At 48.7% G+C, this 20,557-nt stretch overlaps 1 protein-coding gene across 2 annotated transcripts in view; it reads left to right on the forward strand.

The window, feature by feature from the left end:
- Positions 1-14,495: 14,495 nt before the first annotated feature.
- The window catches only part of PLXNA4 (plexin A4), a 684,657-nt gene continuing 678,595 nt past the window's right edge, over positions 14,496-20,557 (forward strand). For both annotated transcript variants that reach the window (XM_075925673.1, XM_075925711.1), the window contains exon 1: positions 14,496-14,662. The gene's annotated coding sequence lies outside the window, so the exon portion shown is untranslated. The remainder of the gene's footprint in view (positions 14,663-20,557) is intronic.

Raw genomic sequence — 20,557 nt, forward strand, 5'->3', positions numbered from 1 at the left:
GTCAGAGTATTTGGTTCCAAAGCGGTAGGCTGGGTGTCGGCTTCTGGTCTCAACTCTGCCACTGATCAGCCGTGTGACCGCAGGCAAGTCCCTCCATCTCTGCTCCTCCTCCCTTTCATTGCCTGTCAGCCTGACCGCTCTGCATGTCAGGGTCTGTCTCTCACCCTGTGCACAGACAGCCTCGTGCTGGGGGCTCCTCCTATTGCTCATGACCTCTAGAGCGACTGTACAACAAATGATCATTTCCATCCCATCTATTTTTTATGGGCTGCTGATCTATATTAAACAGTTGGTGATGATTACACTGACGCCATGCTCAATCTAGCTTATTTGCTTTTCATTAGGGGTGTATATATATGCACGGCTTCTCACTTTGTGTACGGTGGCCGTCTGTAATTAGAAAATCAATAATATTTTAAGACTTTCAAGCTTATAAATGTTGTGCGGTTCATGGCTGGAGGTAGCAAACATTCTGCCCTACTCTTTTTGCCAGTACGTAAATCCAGGCCCGGATGTCCAGTTTAAGCAGCCCCATAGCATCACCAAAAAATAAGTGTGTTATTCTAATAGAAAGGACAATGAAAATAGAAATAATAAATGTTATATTTACCTATAACATACCGGTACATAGGCAAGAGTGCAAATAAAAACTAGTAATTTTTTTGTATTTAGAGGCCCCTCAATCTGAGGTCTTAAACGGTAGTTTCCTTAGCGTGTGCATAAATCCGGCACTGTGTAAATCCCATCTCTAACAGATCAGAAGACTTTCCTTTCAGGCAAGAAGCTCTTCATTCCTTATCTTGGCTGAATCCCTCTTCCCCATTGAGGCCTCATTCCTATCAGCTGATCCACGTGAGTTGACACCTGTCCCGCTGGAGCCCAATAGAAGTCGTAGTGGTTGAAAGGCCATACATAGTATATTGTAGTGGGCAGGGCACTGTCCTGGGAATCGGGAGATTCTATTCATTTCCCTATTCTAACACAGATTGCCTATATAACCTTGGCCAAGTCACTTAATCTCTCTGTACCTCTGGGTATGTTTACACTAGCCACCCTAGTTCGAACTAGGGTGGCTAGTGTAGCCATATCCTCAGGTCCTCCCACCTAGACAATGGAGATTTCCCTACTTCACGGGGAAGCATAAAATCTATGAATGACTCTGAGATCATAGAACATTGGAACTGGAAGGAACCTCAAAAGGTCATTGACTCCAGTCTCCTACCCTCACAGCAGGACCAAGCACAGTCTAGACCATCCTTGATAGATGTCTATCTAACCTGCTCTTAAGTATCTCCAGAGATGGAGATTCCACAACCTACCTAGGCAATTTATTTCAGTGTTTAACCACCCTGACAATTTGTTCTCGCAATCTTCTCCAATTTCTCCACATCTTTCTTGAAAAGTGATGCCCAGAAATGGACACAATACTCCAATTGAGACCTTATCAGCGCAGAGTAGAACAGAAGAATGACTTCTTGTGTCTTTCTAACAACGCTCTTGTTAATGCATCCCAGAATCATGTTTCTTTTTTTGCAACAGTGTCACACTACTGACTCATATTTAGCTTGTGGTCCACTCTGACCCCTAGATGCCTTCCTGCGGGATTCCTTCCTAGACAGTTGCTTCCCACTTTTGTGTGTGTGTGAAACAGATTGTTCCTTCCTAAGTGGAGTACTTTGCATTGGTCCTTATTAAACATCATCCTGTTTACCTCCGAACATTTCTCCAGTTTGTCCAATCATTTTGAATTTTGACCCTGTCCTCCAGAGCACTTGCAACCCCTCCCAGATTCGTGTCATCTGCAAACTTTATAAGCATACTCTCTATGCCATCTTCTGCATGGTTTATGAACATATTGAACAGAACCAGTCCCAAAACAGACCCCTGCAGAACCCCATTTGTTATGGCTTTGTTTGGAGCCTGTTTCCTCTCTGTTCCTGACATGGCGGCAGTTTCTCTGTAGCATGGTGCCATATCTTTTTTTTTTCCCCCTCCCAGGGTCAAGCACAGATTTTCCTCACTGCTTTCTTGATGCAACTTCTCCTCGGGTGCCAAATAATCAGAGTCAATCTTTTCTTATGTGTCCTCATATTTGGAAGACTGTGCCAGCAAAAGAAGTGGTCGCTTGAAACTCTGACTTCCCACGTCGGCCTTACGATTTATGGGTTAAACACTCCCGCCTCCCCTAAAGGGAAAACACATCAGCAGATAAGAGATGTGATCACTATTTGTAGTGTATAGCGCCTATTGTAATGGCTCCTTGATTTATTATTAATATTATTATTAAATAATCAATCATTACAATAGTGCTATGCTGTGTTAGCAGTGTTGCTTAGGTGAATTTTTATTTTGTATCTTCTAGGTTCTTGGCTTTTCAATGTACAGCAAGGAGAGCCCAGAGCTATGCCAGGGAGTTTTTTGTCGTGGCATATTTAAAACCAAATTTTAAATAATTGATACATCTTGTCTTGCTTGGAAACCTTTTCCTTTGGAGACCGTATCCTATCATCTCCTCCAGCTCCCTATGAAATGGAACCTAAAACCTCCTTGTCCCACAGGGTAGAATATGGTAACTGTATGTGTTGCACTCAGATGGGAATGCTAAGCTTCTCTTTACCTGTGCTTTGTCTCTTGTTAAGGATTGAAGGTGTACTGAGCGGGTCAAATGGGAGCAGGGCGTGAAAGCAGCCACAGAGTTTGATGTGCTCTGGAAAATCTCAGCCGTAGCAGAGGAGCTTTCATAAGCTGCATGGGTTTGATTTTTTGGATACTAGTGTATAACAAAACTCCCATTTTCAGTTGGTTCTCTGGTCTAGAAGAATGTTTACAGGTTGAACCTCTCTAATCCGGTACTCTCTGGTTCAGCAACCTCCATGGTCCAGCATGTTGGCTGGATGTCCACTTACCATGAGTGTGGTCAAGTTTCCTGTGGTCCCGTAAAGTTTGTTTACAGCCACCTGTCCTGACTCTCGGTGTTCTGTGCTGTTACTTAGCTCTAATCGACCCCTAAATATCTTCAAAGAGCCCAGCAAGCAGAGAAAGGGCTGGTAATGCTGCTCAGCGTAAGCGTGGTTTCTATCCTTTATCTACTTATTTCCTTGTGCCAATGCAATACAACTGTGCAACAACACTAGCACTTTGTTATAAAGAGTGCTGATACGCCTTGGCTAGGCATAGACTTATAAAGGGTGTATCAGGGCAATCAGACATTATTAAGCAGCGTGGCAAGCACCGTGCCATTTATTTGCCTCAGCTAAATAAATATAAAAAGAGGCCCACTTGTTACAATATTGATCTCCTGTGGGTCAGCAAATTCTCTGGCAGCGGCAGATTTAGGGCAGGGCGAGCAGGGCGGCTGCCCCGGGCCCTGCACTTCCCGAGGCCCTGTGCATGCACCGTGTCAAAGAGGGAGGGTCCCCTGAAATTTTGCTGCCCGGGGCCCCGCGGCGCTGCCTTGGGCCCCACGGCACTCTCATCCACCCCTGTTTTCTGGTTTGGCACCTGTCAGGTCCCGAGGGTGCTGGATTTAGAAAGGTGCAACCTGTACTCCATTCAGGTCACCTGAGGAAAAGTCCCTGGTGAATGGCAGTGATGGTTTCCCATCACCAGCTGTTGGCTCGATAAATATAACGGTCCAGATCAAGTTGTCTTAAGTGGAGCGAAGCTGCAATACAGCACCTGGCGATCTGGCCCAGTACATGCTACAAATGCCAAGGCTTATAAAGATGCATATGGACAAGATTGTGTTAAAAACCCAATCGATTGTCATTCTGGGGAGGAGTAAGAACCTGCTCCTCTCAGTCGTAGGCCTAGCACGCGGATGGGGCTATATTATACGACGGCGGTGCCTAGATTGGGTCTCCATTGGGCTAGGCCGCTCTGCACACACACGCTAAGAAATGCTTCAGGAGGGGTCTCACTGTGTGGGCACGTACAGCACCTCACACAGTGGGAGTCCTGCTCCGTGAGTAGGGCTCTTGTACACTAATGCACATCGTCCTCATCCTCAGGGCTGCAAGGGGAAGAAGCACAAAGGAAAAGTGACTTTCCCCAGGTTCCCTGACAGCAACTCTTGACTCCAAGGCAGAAATCAATGGACCCTTACCCCCCTCCCTCATCTGAGACCAGAAGCGCCCTCCCCCCCACACCCAAACAAGCCCCAAGAGACCCTCGCCCTGCCCTGCCAGAGGCTGGCCTCACCCCATGCCCTACCTGCTGGCCTCGCCCCATGCCCCATGCCCCACTAAGCCTCCCTTCCCTTCCCTTCCCTTCCCTTCCCTCGACCCAACCTGCCAGCTTTGGGGAAAGCTGCAGCAGCATTGCTTGATTCAGAGATGCTTTTGATATTCCCGTTGCAGGTTCTGGGGCCTAGGCACCCAGCGCCGGAACCTGCCTGGGAAATGTCCGAAGCATCTTTGACTAGAGAGACATTTTTTCAGACGAGCTGCTGTGGCAGTGGCTGGGGGGCCCAGGTCCTTTTAAATTGCCCCCTGTGCTCCCCCCATCAGTGGGCCTGCTTGCCCCTGGTGTCTCAATGGGTCCAAGCTAGTCCCCAATGTACTCAACCATATAACACTGCTGTGTGCCACATCGATGGCTAAAGCGACACGTGGGGCCTTTTGCTAACCACCCACAATAAAGTGTATTTTACCTCAGAGTAGGCCCCTTGAAGGGGCAAAGCTGTCAGATACTTTATTCATAGTTAATATTTCAACCACCTGAACCTGAGCACCCTTGTAATAGTCTGAGTCAATCAAAAATGGAATTTGCCACATAATGGCTTTCTAAGTAACTGCCAGTCCACTGTATAAACCTCTACCAGCGTGGGTTTTTGATTGGCTGATTGTATCATCCACTGCTTGACTTTATTTTCGCTTATTAAAATTGATCCTAAATAAACTTGATATGCCCCAAATTATCTCCCTTAAATTAATTCGAATGCAATTTGTCTCCTACTAGATTTGCTGCCATGTTAAATCTTCCAGTGCAAACACAAGTTTGTTGGGTCACTCTAATTAATTTGATTTCACATTTCCACCTGCCCCCACTCCCCCGCTAAACTGAATTATTTGGAAATAAGAGATAATGCCAGCAAAATAATATGCAGTGACAGAGCCGTGGTTTGCTTCTTTGGGAGAAGAAAAATGGTGAGGTGGTTTATTTCTGATTAAATGCCTCAGCTTTGCCTTGGCATTTATCTTTCAGTGGCAGTCCCTGATCAGACACAATGCATAATTCCATTAACATTATCTCTCTATTCATTTGAGAGGGGCTTCAGTGGGGCTTCATAGATATAAAGGGCTACAACATGCACAGCAAGCTTATTCCTTTTGCAGCTTTTATTCCTTCGGCAGGTTTATTCCTTCAGCGGGAACTTGTATAAAAGCAGCGGGGAGGAGGGGTGCTGTCAAGTCCCGAGGTGAAAATTAACCGAGTTTAAAGGGACAGCATTATTTTATGAGCCTTGTGGTAGAGTCTAGAGGCACAGGTGAGAACAGATCTTAGGCTGCATGCTGTACAATCCCACAGTGAAAGACACGTCCAGTTCCCAAAACCTTATAGTCATAACAGCTGAAATAGAAATGTCACCCAGAATCATAGAATCACAGAAACCTAGAACTGGAAGGGGACTCAAGAAGTCAAGTCCAGTGCCCTGTCCTCATGGCAGGACGAAGCATCATCCCTGACAAATGTCTGCCTAACCTACTCCTAAATAGCTCCACTGATGGAGATTCCACAACCTCCCTAGGCAATTTATTCCAGTGTTTAACCACCTTGACAGTTAGGAAGTTTTTCCTAATGTGCAACCTAAACCTCCCTTACTGCAGTTTAAACCCATTGCTTCTAGTCCTATCCTCCATGGTTAAGGAGAATAATTTTTCTCTCTCCTCCTTGTATCAGCCTTTTAGGTACTTGAAAGCCAATATCATGTCCCCTCTCAGTCTTCTCTTTTCCAAACGAAACAAACACAATTATTTCCATCTTCTGGCATAGCTCATGTTCTCTAGACCTTGAATCATTTTGTAGTTCTTCTCTGGACAGTCTCCAGTTTCTCCACATCTTTCTCGAAATGTGGTGCCCAGAACTGGACACAAGACTCCACTTGAGGCCTAATCAGGGCAGAGTAGAGCAGAAGAATGACTCTTTGTGTCTTGCTCCCAACACTCCTGTCAATGCATCCCAGAATCATTTTTCCTGGGGTCGTGACAGGGATCAGCGGCATGGAAAGCCATCCATATGCAACAAGTCTGAGGGGAAATCTGACCCACGTAAATAAGGGTATGTCTAGACTGCATCCCTCTGTCAGCAGAAGGATGCAGATTAGGTAGATCAACACTGGAAATGAGGCAGGGATTTAAATATCCCATGCCTAATTTGCATAAAAATGTCCGCCACATTTTGCCGACTCAGCACTTTGTCTGCAAAAAAGCAGCAGTCTAGAGTGGGATCTGTTGAGAAAGAAAGACTTTTTCGACAGATCCCTTATGCCTCCTGCAAGGAGGTTTACAGGATCTGTCGAAAAAGGCTTTATTTCTCCACAGATTCCCCTCTAGACTGCTGCTTTTTGCAGACAAAGTGCTGAGTCGGCAAAACGCGGTGGCCATGTTTATGCAAATTAGGTATGGGATATTTAAATCCCTGCCTCATTTGCAATGTCAACCTGCCTAATTTGCATCCCTCTGCTGACAGAGGGATGCAGTCTAGACAAACCCTAAATGGGGACACAAGGAAGGTATACAAAATAATGCATGTCCTAGAGAAGGTAACTGCTAACTGTGTGGGCTGAAGAAATTTCTAGGAGCGAGCTATTCCCAGGATGTCAATAGTAGGGTGTCTAGTCCTGGCCATGGTCTGAGGCAGGATTGTGAATTAGATAGCTCTTCTATGGCACTTTCCACACACCAACAAGTGTAAGGAGCTCAGCTTCCTGCTTTGATGACAATTCTTATAGATATCAGAGGGGTAGCTGTGTTAGTCTGGATCTGCAAAAGCGACAAGGAGTCCTGTAGCACCTTATAGACTAACCGATGTATTGGAGCATAAGCTTTCGTGGGCAAAGACCCACTTCGTCAGATGCATGTAGCAACCTAAACCTGCCTTGCTGCAATTTAAGCCCATTACTTCTCAACCTACTGTCAGAGGCCAAGGAGAACAATTTTTCTCCCTCCTCCTTATAACACCCTTTTAGATACTTGAAAATGTCCCCTCTCAGTCTTCTTCTTTCCAAACAAAACAAGCCTATTTCATTCAGTCTTCCTTCATCGGTCATGTTCTCTAGACCTTTAATTATTCTTGTTGCTCTTCTCTGGACCTTCTCCAATTCTTTCTTGAAATGTGCCCGGAACTGGACACAATACTCCAACTGAGGCCTAATCAGCGCAGACTAGAGCAGAAGAATGACTTCTCATGTTTTTCTCACAACGCTCCTGTTAATGCATCCCAGAATCATGTCTGCTTTTTTTGCAACCGTGTCACATTGTTGACTCCTATTCAGCTTGTGGTCCACTCTGACTCCTCGATCCCTTTCTGCAGTACTCCTTCCTAGACAGTCACTTCCCATTCCCCACAGATCCTTTTCCTCAACCCACCATTTGAGGCAAGTGGGAGAAGGCTGCTGCAGAACCACTCATCTCACAGTTGTAATTGAGAAAGGGGGAAGGTGGCGGTAGGTCCTAGGATATCAGGGAGACAAGCTGGGTGAGGCGGTCACATGTTTATTGGACCAATTTGGTGTCTTTTGCTTGTATCTTTCACCAGTATAAGTGGGTCCCATAGATGAGTTTCTCAGTGATTTGAGTATTAGCCTGTTAAACCGAGGGTTGTGAGTTCAATCCTTCAGGGGGCCGTTTAGGGATCGGGGCAAATCTCTCAGGGATGGTACTTGGTCCTCACAGGAGGGCAGAGGACTGGACCTGATGACCTCTCAAGGTCCCTTCCAGCTCTATGAGATAGGTATATCTCAATATATAAGCCACCCACCTTGTCACTCTAGAGAAAAGGAGGGGATAGATTGATGTGTTGGGGGAGGGTGTTGGGGGAAAGGATTGGGAGGCTGAAAAGCCTAAAGTGTCTTTGGATCCAATGGGGGTAGAAACTAGGAGAATTTCAGGGAGGGAGAGGGGAAATCAGTCTGAATAGTTAGGAACAACTTCCTGCCAGGGACAGCTGTTTGTCTGGGAAATCCTCTCTCATGGGAAGTGGTGGAAACCCAATTCAGGAGCATTCTCCGGATTTACAGGGCCTTGCATGGTGCTATTAAACAGGTGCTCCTATGCCCAATGGCAGCCTGGGGGGAGAGAGGGATGACTTTTTTAGGGGAGTGATTTTATAATCTTCAGCAACACACTGTTGAAATATTTTAAAGCAAATGTTAAACTCACAGGTGCAGTGTTCTCCTAATCTCTCTTTGTCACTTTTATTCTAACTAGACCCTCTCAGGAGGAAGCAGAGCCACAGAGCAGGGAGAGGAAGAGGTGGGTAGGTGGATATTAAGACCCAGTGGTGCCCCAAATTTTTGGGTGCCCTCCACAGCCACTTATTCTGCATATGGGTGAGGATGTTGCTGGTTCGGTTGCTTGTGTTTAAAACTAGACTGGAAAACGCAGCAGAATACATGCTCTGCACTGCTCAAGAGAGGAAAAGGGAGGACTAGCTAAACTACCAGGTCTCTTTGATCTCTAATTATCTGATTTCTGACCATCTCCTAATCTCCCTTGCCCAATTTTTTCATGGGTACAATGGGAAACCACTCATAGGCACTGGCAAAAATGGATGAGAAAAAATCTGGTAGGCAACACATCTCGTACACTTACCAGTGCATCTGATTGTATAAATGGAATTCCAGCCTGGTGTGTTTGTGTTTCTACATCAGCTTTCGCAAACACATCTGCCAATGTTAAGCTGTGCACTATTTCTCTGCTGCCTCACAGAGGGAGAATTTTACAGAAGGGGCGAAACTGTGGCACGCTGGGATCGAGTGACTTGACGAGGGCCACGTAACAAGTCAGTGGCAGAGAAGGGAATGGAACCCAGGCCTCCTGCCTCCTGCTGCATTGCTAGGCCAAGCTCTTGGTGACCCAGTCCTATTGTGTCTCACTGCGTGCCTCGTTATATTCTAGCAGCAAGAGCATATGACTGTGGGCACTGAGGGGGTGTGCTTGTTGGATCCTATACAAGCATAGAAAAATGAATAGATGGGTGCTTTCCAGATACTCGTTGAGGCTCTTTCATTCTTTGTCACCCAAGTATTTGTACCTAGATTCTTCTCCACAACCAGGCACTTGACTGCATTGCTAACAGAATCCTGTTCTTTCCACGTTTCACCCTCCCCCCCCTTCATTGCCGGCTGTTTGTGTTCCCTTTCCAGCCGTTCTGTCTTCCCCCTCCCCCCCCCCTTGTGTGCCCATACTGGAAGCTGATAAAACTGAAGAACAAATGAGCAGCTTTCTGAATCTTGCGGAGCTGGGGAGAAAAAAACACCGCCACCCAGATGGCATGAGGGGCAAGAAGCTAGAGATGGAAAAGGCCTGTCGGGATATGCAGTAGGGATGTTATAGGTTAAACTGTTAAACAGTTACCTGGTAAGCATATACCTTACCAGCATGCTCACTGGGTAACCAGTTAACAGAAGGGCCCCCCAGTGGGAGCAGCCCCCTACCCATGGTGGCTTGGCTAGCAGGACTCTGGCTGCTGCATGCAACCGGGACAGAGCAGCCCACAAGGCCGGATCGGCCCCTGCCACCCACAGTGAATGGTTAGCCAGTTAAACAAATAATTTAACTGGTTAACTCTTTAGGGTATTTTTTTCATCCCTAATATGTAGCCTGGTTGGTACAGTCTATTTTAAATGAGTCACACAAAGATTAACGGATGAGACTCCCCTCTCTTCCAATTCACTCCCCTGCTTCTTTTTCCAGGCCTCAAGAAGGGACATGTATCCTGTGCGATTTGCTTGCACTCTTCTGGTCTCTGCTGACCCACCGAGCAAGAGTTCGGTTCCATTTGCTCCAGGAGCAGTGTTCCGTGTAACCTGAGTTCTTGGGTGGGCACCCAGGAGAGATTCAAATGCTGCCCAGCTGATCAGACAAGTGCCCAGAGCTGGCAGCACGTGTTTCTACTGGTGGTGCACATCTGCCTATGCCTTTGTACATATAACAAAATTTATTCCACTCATGGATGGGGAGTGGGGAAATTAACCTATGTCGACACAGCTGTGTTATTTTGGAATAGCTGACCTTATTCTGAAATAACATAGTGCGCGTCTACACAGCAGGCCGTTATTTCGACATAATGTTGAGCTGGGGGACTTCTTACTCTGACTCATCCTTGCCAGAGGATGTTGTGAAGACCAGGACTTTAACAGAGTTCAGAAAGGAAGCAGATAAATTCATGGAGGTTAGATCCACCAATGGCTATTAGCCAGGATGGGTAGGGATGGTGTCCTTCGCCTTTGTTTGTCAGGGGCTGGAAATGGATGACAGGAGAGGGATCACTCTATGATTACCTCTTTTGTTATCTCCCTCTGGGGCAGCTGGCATTGGCCACTGTCAGCAGACAGGACGCTGGGCTAGATGGATCTTTGGTCTGACCCAGTCTGGCTGTTCTTATAACTCCTGTAACCCTCATTTTACGAGGCAGTTGGAGGAAGAGTGCTCTGACTTGGGCTTCCTGCTGCGTAGACAGCACCAAAAGCCAAAATAAGCTATTTCGACTTCAGCTAGGCAATTGACGTAGCTCAAGTTGCATTGCTTATTTCGGCTTTCGCCCTGCTGTGTAGTCCTGCCCTTAGAGGGAACATTGCCCCGGAGTGGAAGGAATAACAAAGCTAAGCACAGGCGTCTGGGCCCGCTTTAAAACCAATTGCAATGAAATGTGTACACTCCGATAGTGCGCTGAAGACAATCTTTGTCCGCGACAAAAATGGTGACAACTCAACAGAGGAGGCCAATTTTGCTTTGGGTGACAGCAGAGGTTGTAAAGTTGTTTAAGTGTCTCACATCGGAAGGGGAGGGGGGATTGGGCGTTTGAAAATCAGTGGCCTTCTGCGAGCTGAGCAGAGCTGCTCCACCAGCCTGAGTTATTATCGTCATTTCATCGTGGCATTTAGTGCACAGAAAATTAAATTAACAGCTTTTGATTGAGGGTGCTTCAGCAGGAGGCTGGAGCAATATGAGGTGTGTCATACTAGGATAACCCAGGCCTGGGGCAGCGTGGTGAGACACCAGGCAAAATAAGGCCTTGAGGGAGCTGAGAAGTGGCATTAACCCAGCCACGTACACGCCCTAGAGTGTGTCTGGGTGCAATTACACACAGTCAGAACCCACACACCCCTTCTCACCCCCGCTGCCTCCACTTTTTTTTAAACACTCCTCCTGGCTTAAGTGATTTCCAGAGCTGTTGAATTTTCTAGCCTCCTGCAGGTGGCGCTATGATTTAGGTTTTTAACTGGATCAGACCAAGCTAAGAAGCCCTAAAGCAGCACTAGCTGCTTTACAGAGCAAGAGTATCTGGCTTTTATCAACTTAAATACCAGGTTGGTTTACAGACCTGTAAAATGGTGGGGAGAGAACAACTTGTGAGGGGGTTCCCTCTCCCTCTTTCTTGTATTCGTTTTAAATTGGCTTCTGGGCTCTGTCATTAGGAACAATTGAGACTTACAACAACAACAAAAATACCCTAGGAAAAAATGTGTTTGTCTGCTCAGAAGCCATGGATGTTGTCAAAACCTCTCCCTGTGTGTGGTTAGATAACAAGGCACAAAATGAAAGGAGGTGTGTGCTGGGAGCTATATACCGGGTCCTCATCAGGGAAGAAATCTACAAGAGTTTAAATGGGCAGTATGTCAACTGCATCAATATCTAGGACATTATTAGCCATGGGAGGCTAAAGAGGAGGGTTTTGGGCAGGAGGAGGAAGAGGGGAAAGCAGGCAGTGCAGGAAGATTGCCTGGAAACAACTCCAATCTACTAAATCTCTCTCCACCCAGATGTAAAATGAGGCCTTGATGGGTGTTAAGTTCTTGTCACTCCTGAGAATTGTGGATGCTCAATGACTTTGAAGCCCCCTGATCTTGGTCTCTAGTTAGCGCTGGTTGGATCTTGCTGTCATGAAAGTCAATGGCAAAAAATAAATCTGATTGATTACAATTGTCCAGATCCGGGTAATATGTCCTGGGGCCCTTTTACTGCAGCTATTCATGGGGTCAGAAGAGGCCATGTGGGTTATCCAGTCTTGACCCCTCTCCAACCCCCCCAGCGTTGTGCATGAAAGAGCCTATAAATAAAGTCTTGTTTGTCACTCACTCTTATGGAATCCATAGATATGAGCAATCTATTAACTTGAGCCATTCTTTTAAGAAAGAGAAAGAATCACATTGATTCGCCTACCTCCTCAGTTTTAAAAAAGAACCGCAGTGAGTCTAGAGCATCCGTGTAAGGGACAGTTGAGTTTTAAATGCAGAACCAAATTTCCCAGGGATTTCCATATGTATTATTAAATGGATGTTGCAAGTCAGAATGGGCATTAAATAATGCCGTGCTATTCACAATAGCCGTGATCTGCCGAGGTTATTCACCTGCCATTGTATCTGGTAGATTTCTGTCTTGCTCTTCCCGTGTCATTTGGCTGTGTTATTACTCTTCAGGCTTCACATGGCATTCATTTCTCTGAATGAAAACAAATGATTCCTTGCGAGACGCAGGAGATAAAGAATAATAAATACATCTTATGCACCACCTTTAAAAAAAAAGGCTTTGCATCCCCATCCATCTATCAGGAAATAGAAACCCAGTGCTATTTCAACACACATAAATACATGCTCCCTAGGGAGGCAAAACTTGTTTCAAGGAGACGGCAATATTGTTTTATAACAAAACATGCCTGGGTGCAAAAGGGGATGGAAATAGATTTCTGCCCTGTGATGGTGGCACTTGTGTATGTTTAAAGGTGAAACAGGCATCTCAAACTAGGAGTAGTTTGTTTGTATTGTGGCAGCACCTGGAGGCCTTGATCAGAACTTCATTATGCTAGGTGCTGCACAGACACACAGCAACAGTCAGTCCTGGCCCCTAGGAGTTCCCATACAACACAAATAGATATTCAGAGCCACCAAGTAGGCACTGGGGACCCTGCAGAAATGGGTTGCATTGTTCCGCATAAATCCACAGGCCTGCAGAGGAGGTTTGGACAGGCAAGATTTTCTGGGGCTGGATACTGTCCTTCCCCTCCCCCTCGCCCCAGTGTCTAGAGTGCTAGGCATATCGAGGGTGCCCGGAGCGGTGCGTTCTGGCGCCAGCGTTTGCCCGGCCCCTCACCGTGGCCTCCAGGCTACATCAAGCGGCTGCTGGACTAAGAGTCAGACCTGTTGCTCCGAAGGGATCCTCCTCGCCTTTCCACGGGCTGCAGCTGGCCCCTTCCCCGGGAAGAGGAAGGGGGTTGGAAAACGGAGCAGCTTGGTAAGTCTCCCGGGCCTGGAAGGTCCAGCGAGGCGGGACGGGACGGGGGGGGGGGGAAATAAAGACTGATTAATATTAATTGATAAAATAACGAGTCGCTCCCCCCAGCTCGGGAGCTGCCAGCAAGGAGAGGAAGAAGCAGGCGGCAGAGCAGCCTCCCTAGGCTTTCGCTGCCAGGCTCAGCAGCAGGAAGATTGCTCGCTTCCCCAGCCCCCTCCGCCCACTGCGCGGCCACCGGCGGAAGAGCGCGCAAGGCGGCGCGGGGGGAGGGGCAGTGCGTGGGGGGGAGGGGTTGTCTGAGCAATCGCGGGGGGGGGGGGGGAGCAGCGTGTGTGTCCGCTCCCTTGAGCTCTTGTCTCCCTTCCTCCCCCCCCCCCCCGGCAATGCAATTGCACAATTAGCCCAATCAGGTTGGCGCGCCTAGGTGTCACTAGTGAGTATAGTGAGAAGGGGGGGGGGGGAGTCAAATCAAGGCAGCCGGCGCCTGGCAGCGCCTCAGTGCACGAGCAGCCGCCGCAGAGTTTGGTGGCAGGATCCCCCAGCAAACTTTGAGCAAAGCAAGGGGGGGGGGCGAGGAAGCCAGCCCGGGGACCCTCCCGCCCCGGCCCGCCCCCCCGCCGCGCCTCTGCCGGGCGGGCGAAGGCAGGAGCCAGCCGGGATCGGGAAGGATTTTCGGTGCCCCCCTCCCGCCACGTCGCTCCGGGATCGGCCTGGGCTGTTTGCACCGGAGAGGGGTGGGGGGTGTAAGCCTGAGCCCCCCCCCCCCACCCACCCACCCTTTGGAGAGCGAGCCCGCCGCGCCAGCGGGAGCAGGGCTGGCGAGACAGCCGCAGTGTGCGCCCTGCCAGGCGGGCACCGAGCCGCAGGGGCAGCCGCCGAGCCCGGGGCATGGCTGAGTGAAGCGGCCCCGGGTCGCCTTCTCCAGACCCGGGGGGGACGGGGCGAAGAGGCGCCGCTCCGGATTGCAGCGCGCCCGGTTCCTTGCCGCCCCCCCCCGTGCGGATCGGGGGGCAGGGCGGGCCGAGGGGTGCTGGAGGGGGTGGGGGGGGGGTTGCAAGGCTGGTGCCTTTCGGAGGCTGGAGGAAAAGCTGCCGCCGTGGAGGATTTGGGGAGCGGAGCCACATTTCCAGAGACACCCTCTGCAGTGTCAATGCGGCGCCCGCGCTGAAGACCGGGGGAGGGAGGGGGGACAGCAGCAGCCTTCCCAGGTAAGCAGCCCGCGTTCCCGGTCTCGGGGGGGGGGACCGGGGGGGCCACCAGCCTGACCTGGGAGGGGTGGGGGGCGCAGGGGGACACCTCCCCCCGCTCCGGCGCACTTGGGCGGTGGGGAAATCCCTGGCAATGCGATGAACGAGAGGGGGGAGGGGTTGCTTCCCCAAAAGGACCCCCCCTCTCCGGAAAGGGGGTGTATTTGGAAACGAGCCCCGATCGGCCCCTTCCCCCCCGCCCCGGCTCCACAGCGGCCGCCGCTTGGGCGGGTGGGTGAGCGGAGAGCGGAGGCTGGTGCCTAGAGCCAGCTGAGGAGCTGGAAGCGGCAGCCGGAGCCCGCGACTTGTCAGCAGGCAAGTTTCAGTGCGGTGGCGGGGTGTGTGTGTGTGTGTGTGTCTGAGTGTGTGTGTGGGTGTGTCTGGGTGTGTGTGTGGGTGTGTGTGTGTGTGTCTGACTGTGTGTGTGTGTGTCTGAGTGTGGGTGTGTGTGTGTCTGAGTGTGTGTGTGTGTGTGTCTGACTGTGTGTGTGTGTGTCTGAGTGTGTGTGTGTGTGTGTGTGTCTGAGTGTGGGTGTGTGTGTGTCTGAGTGTGTGTGTGTGTGTGTGTGTGTGTCTGAGTGTGGGTGTGTGTGTGTCTGAGTGTGTGTGTGCGCCATCCCTTCTGGCTGTCCCCTTCCTTCTGCCTGCCTGCAATGGGGCAGCCTGCCCCCTACACCTGCCAGCCGCGCCCCCCGCACGGTTCGGCCCTTGGAAAGGCAGGGGGAGGCCCCCCGCTCTCCATTTCATAAGCGCCCCATTGCTGAACGTTGCGGGGGGAAGCAGCCCCACTCCAAGTTGCTGCAGCTTTCTCTCTTCCTTTCCCCTCCAGCCTCCCCTGCCAAATCAACTTAGGCTGGGGCGGTAAAGTTTCCCCAGCCGATTCCCCCGGTGAGAGCCAAAGACTGAACGGCCAGAAATAGGGCCAGAAGATGCCCTGTCTTTGGGGAAGAGGGGGAAGAGTTTTTATAAAAAAAATGCGAATGGGATGCGAGAACAGGGTCCGAGGGATTTAATCCTGGGGTTTTTGTAGGGTCGCCAAGTTGGTCCTTGGATTTCTATAGATAGGTCTCCTCCGCTGTGTGTGCACAGCAGGGAAACGAATCCGATTTGACAGACCGGGGTAGTAGAACTAAGGGTAAAGTGTTTGTGTCTGTATGTGTGTCGTGTGTATGTGTGTGTCCATTGAAAAAGAAAAGCCATCCGATCTTCGTGTGTGTGTGTGTGTGTGTGTGTGTATGTGCGCGTGTGTGTATCCATTGAAAAATAATAGCCATCCGATCTGACAGTAGATGCTTTGCCTGGGAAAAACCTTTACGATCTCTCTCTCTCTCCCTTCGTTCCCACCTACTGCATTTTCAAACTTTTTCTTCGCTTGACAAGCAGACCCAGTTCACCTGGGAGAATGAGTTTCCCAGCGCAATGTGTATGGGAGAGGGAGGGTGGACGACCCCCTTTGAGTGAGTGAGGGGAGAAAAAAAACCGGAGGGGAAAAACCCCACCCACCTCGGATTGTCAATATCTAGGGGAAAAAGAAAACCCAGTTTATTTTCCACCAGGTGTGGGGGAGGATTTTTAAGATCTCAATCCTGCCTTCCCCTAGTAAATCTCTTTGTGCCTCGGTGCGGGCTGCAACCGAAGCACGGATATTGACACTCCTCACTCATCAGCCATACGCCTCTAAATTATGTAGACAGGGAAAAGTGGTCTGAAGACGGAGCCACACATGGTTTTGATAGAAATACAATATTCCAGCAGCAGAGGAAGTCCTCCCCGATAAACCCAGCCTCATCCCTTCAAACAGCATTTCTTTAGCTTTCTAGTATGTGGGCAGATACAGAGAGAAACCTCCCTACCTACCATCACCCACTTCCTCTCTAGGATTTTACAAAGTTATAGGGGAGGGGTTCTCATGTGTAGTCCTATAAATGTCATATTTAGTCATAGGAAGAAGAGCCTGTGCAAAACATGTGGGGTATTTTTTTTATAGCTCAATCTCAACCAGGAGTCTGCACTGAACTGGTGTCTAGTATTTATTAGCCTCTATGCAAAACCTTACTGCACTAGAGTTCATGGCTTCCCCCTGGCACAAGGGACCCGTGATTCGTTACTCAAGATAACTAGGAGGTAATGGGAGTGAATTGATGCACTGATATGTGTGTGTGTGTGTGTGTGTGTGTGTGGAGTGGCAGGTCTAGAGGTTGCTATCATTCTAGGGAAACCACGAAAAGGTTGTAGGGAATTTTCCAGCCAACTCAATAGCTCCTACCCGCAGGACTTATCTTGACCATGCACCAGCACTCCACAAATATTTTAGAAGGCATAAAGCATGCAAACTTATTCTCTTTATCTGTCCTCAGTTGTTTATAAAAGCTAGTTAAATCTGTGAATGCAGAGAACCAGTGGAGCATGGGGTTGCTTGCCTTTGCCTTTTTGTGTGTGTGTGTGATTTTAATTACAGTGTGTGCCTCAGTGTGAGATTAGGTGCTTCCCTCCCCTCCCCCGCCCTTTCAGCCTCAGTCTGAAGGCTTCAGGGCTCAGAGAAGCATTTAGGTTATTTTAATTGTCTAGTTTTTTTAAAAATTTGGGAGCTCTTATTAAGCATGCTTTTTATAAGAGTTGGGCTTCATATAGTGCAACAGATGTGATGTGTTCTATGTAGCTGTGTCTGTTTTCCCATACATGTTCAGACTGAAACCTCCTTAAAAAAAAAAAAAGCCCCGAAATCTAAAGGATAAGATTTTTCTTCCCAGTCGGAATATATTTGGTATGGGGATGCCTTTAAAATAAGTATCTCCTTTTAGTTAGATCTCATTAAAAAAAAAACAGCCCCAGCCTTCAATGAAAATCTGCCATTCAATCCTGTCTTAAATTTGTGGCAGTCGGAGAAATCAATGGGATCCAAAACTTCATGACAGCTGCATGATTTCCGGGTGGCTTACATCGAAGATGAGCATTTAAAAACACTTCGTTGTGATAAATCCTGGTGTTGTTTAGGAGTCTTGGCTGCATAATTTTAGTGCCTGGAAGGCAGCTACATTCAGTGCGGTGATGAGGGCATAGAAAATCCAGCAACAGTGGCGAGGGCAGTAGAAAATCTTTTCCTAGACACAGCTTCTCTGTGGAGAAAGAAAATACCCTCTCCTCCATGTTTCCATTCATCTTACTCCTTCCAGCCCTCTTTGGGCATGTCGAATGTTGGGTACTGGATTTGGATTGCTCGGAGAGTCTTAGCAAGCTGGGAGGCAAACCAAAGGGAGCCAGCACTGGGAGTGGCTTCTAAGGGAACCTTTGGTATGTGTTATAATAGGTTCTTTTTTTTTTTTTTTTTTTTTTTTTTTAAAAAAAAGGTCTCACAATTGACTTAGAGGCCTGAACTCTGAAGTCTCTGGCTTTGCTGGGATGGGTGGTTAGTCTTGAACTGAGCACCAGGCACATGGAGTACTGTCATGATGTCCACCGCAGCTGCCCTCTCCTGCCTCAGTTTCCCCTTCTGTCAATGGGCCCAATAAAGTCTAGCTACTTCCCAGGGGTGTTGCAAGGGTTAATGTGACATTTTAAAGCACACTGAGATGTTCACAGGAAAGGCCTATGAGCTGGAGGTACTACTGGAGTTAAGGCTTCATTGGGGTGCTTTGTTTGCTGCTATAGAAAACTAGCCATATTTTCCTGAACATGTAAATAATTTTGTGAGCCAACTAGCCACACTCAACCAGCCAAATAGCCACACACGGCTAGTGTGTTGGACACCACAGGTCTAGATTTTTACCTGGCCCTCACCACTGTGGCATGTGATAATCATGAATGGATTTTGTTGTCTTAGCATCCTGGGAAGTAGAGACTTATTATCCCCATTTTATAGATGGGGAAGAGAGGTCCAGGGTAGATTAGGTGACTCCCCCAGGGACATAAAGAATCCAGGAGCCATGCTGGGATTTGAACCTGCAACTCTCAAGTCACATTCTAGGGGCTGAGCTAATATTGGGGAGCCAACCTTACCACATCTTGTAGCTGCCTTGGACAAGCCTCAGATGTTCAAGAGCCTGGGTGCACCTGCTGAGGGCTGCAGTCCTAGCAGATACCTCCTGCAGAGCCAAAGGCCCCAGACCTGTCCTCCCTGCTGGGCAGAAGCCCTTAGTCCCATCATCTTGCTGGAGGGCTGAAGCCCTGAGCTCCCCTCACACAGTCTGGTAGGTGGAGAATGAGAGGGGACAAAGGAGAGGCCTCCCACCCTCGCATTAGACCATCGTTTTGCTGCCAACTGTAGTCATGGGCAGCATTCCCTTTACGCTCAGTGCTTGGGCAGCCACCCAGGAAAGATTCAAATGACGCCCAGCTGAATAGCAGAGTGCCCCACTGCGCCCTCAGCTGGCAGCATGTGTTTCAGCATGTGATGGTGCACATCTGCACACATGTTGGTGCACATAACAAAATTTATTCTGCACACGGATGGAAAAAATAGAAGGAACATTGATCACAGGTGAGGTTGCCATTCTAAACACCTCAAAGGGTGTGTTACTGGCTGAATAGGTCACTAATGGTAACCGGTAATATTGTCTGTAGGGAGAACTGGGTATAGGGCTTTTTATTTCCTGTATTGTTTTCCAAATTGGTTGTAATGTCTCCCAAACAACAGACATGCAGGAGGCCTGAGCAATGAATTAGTCTGTGTGGGGAAAGTGCTGCTGGAAGTTGGAAGTAGGACAGTTGTGTGTCGAGCGCGTTAGCTCATGGGAGTGTGGGTTTCTCTCTGCTTTCCCCCCAAGCTGCTTGAGAGAAGAAAATTAGCCTCCCCCCACCCCCGTTGTGCTTGTCTTTTGGAGATCTCAGCATCAGAGCCCTCAAAAAAACATAATTATCCCTATTTACTGGTGGGGAAACTGAGGCACAAGGCAGGGACAGGTTCAGCCAGTTCCCATCAGATCAAAGAGATCTTTCCACTGACTGTAATAGAAGTTAGCCTGGATACTACTAGCCGAGTAAAAGTTTAAGCGCCACCCCTGTAGCAGGGGTTAACTCTACCCACCATGAGAGCAGGCATGTTCCAGACTAAATACTTGTCAAGCCCCACTGGAGAAAAAGACAAGTTCAAGCTTGTGGAAATCGAAATGTCACCTGAATGGCTTAACACGAGGAAGGTCTGGCTTGGCGGTGAAGTCATGGGGCTGAGATGCCAGCGGAGGGGTGTAATACTTCCAGACCTGCCACTGACACACTGGGCCCTTTGGGCTGAGTCATCCCTCACCCCCACCTCCACCCCTCCTCTTCCCTCCCCATGCCATTTTTCCCGGCCTTTGAATGTGGCTTGCTAGTCTTTCCACCAGCCCTGGGAAGTCTGGATTGTAAAGCATGTGGATTTTGGGCACTACAGAAATGCTAAGCATTACTATGATGATGAAAGACTATTGCAAGGTCTGTCTTTGGATGAAAGTGTCCCTTTCTCTTTATTTTTTTGCCTGGTACTACTGGAGCTATGTAGCTGTCTTTCTTTTTTCTTAATTAGCGCTTCCACTGGTCTAACTCGGCGCATTCTTCGCTTTTTGGCATCCTTGTAACATACACAAAACCTGCCCCGCCAAAAAGACCTAAACACTGAAAACGTCCCAACTGAGCATTAACGTAGTCATGAGCGTGGCTACCGTGCCGCCACGCAGACAGACTTGATCACGCTATAAAGCCCTCCCCCCCCCCCCCCCCGAGGCTGAGAACTTTAGAAAGGGCACTCCAGGTTTCAAGATCTTCTCCATGCAGGTTGCTAGTGATCCCTTGTAGCAAATACATCCAGGAAAACCGCCCCCCTTACCCAGGCCTGGGCATTATCAGTGATGAAAAGTATTGTAAAGACCTTAAGCTGGGCTA

The sequence above is a fragment of the Pelodiscus sinensis genome, chromosome 1 (assembly GCF_049634645.1).
Source record: "Pelodiscus sinensis isolate JC-2024 chromosome 1, ASM4963464v1, whole genome shotgun sequence".
Classification (NCBI taxonomy): Eukaryota; Metazoa; Chordata; order Testudines; family Trionychidae; genus Pelodiscus; species Pelodiscus sinensis.